Source organism: Dromiciops gliroides, chromosome 6 (genome assembly GCF_019393635.1).
Source record: "Dromiciops gliroides isolate mDroGli1 chromosome 6, mDroGli1.pri, whole genome shotgun sequence".
Lineage (NCBI taxonomy): Eukaryota > Metazoa > Chordata > Mammalia > Microbiotheria > Microbiotheriidae > Dromiciops > Dromiciops gliroides.
Window position 1 is genome coordinate 170871216 of NC_057866.1, and position 916 is coordinate 170872131.

Consider the following 916-nt stretch of genomic DNA (forward strand, 5'->3'; position numbering starts at 1 on the left):
TTGTGAAAAATCAGAACATATTTAAATACAAGTTAAAGCACAACAGAATCTCAAAGAACTTTTTTTTGAAAATAGAAAACTTTTACAAATGTTCCCCTCTTTTTTTTGGGGGGGGGAATATGCTTATCAAAAATAATACTTCTAGAATCAATTTACACTTGCCATGGCAACCAATTTGCCAAGGAAATGCTTTAAAGAGTTTGATCAAATAATCAGTTGAGAAAAAATAACAAAAACAAACAACTCAGAATATGGGAGCACAATACTCCTAGAATTAACATTGTATAATAAAATCAAAACCATCTTGCAATGTTTCAAAATTAGATAGACAAATGAATAGAAGAAAATACACATGGAACAATAAAAGACAATGAAATTCAAACTAAGGAAGTCTAAATGAATATGAACTTAATATTAATAAGAGTATTATAAAATATAAACTTGATCATATGACTATAAAAAGCTTTACAAATATTCTCCTTGTTTTAGAAACTAAGTATAAGACACAATCTCAAAAGCATGAAAATCTCTATGAAAATAAACCCATACCATTAATTTCAAAATGTAGGTGTAATAGCATAGAAATTCTATGTAACCTCTGAACTGACATTAATACTCTGAGTGAATTCAGAACACTTCTGATTTCGGTATCTAAAATCCCCAATACTCATATCAATACCTTGCTGCTTACTTCTACATTTCTGTAAAATATATACCCTTCCATGGCAAAAGAAGCAGAGTCTTGAACTATGTTGATGATTGTCATTCTTATACAGCTTAAATTTTTCTTCTTTAACCCCTCTATATTGTCTGTCAGCCTTTTCACCATACAAATGCTTTATAAGATTACTAATTAAAGACAAAAAGCAGGTTAGCAAAATTATGAACAAAACGAGCATATCTGGAATTTAAAGAG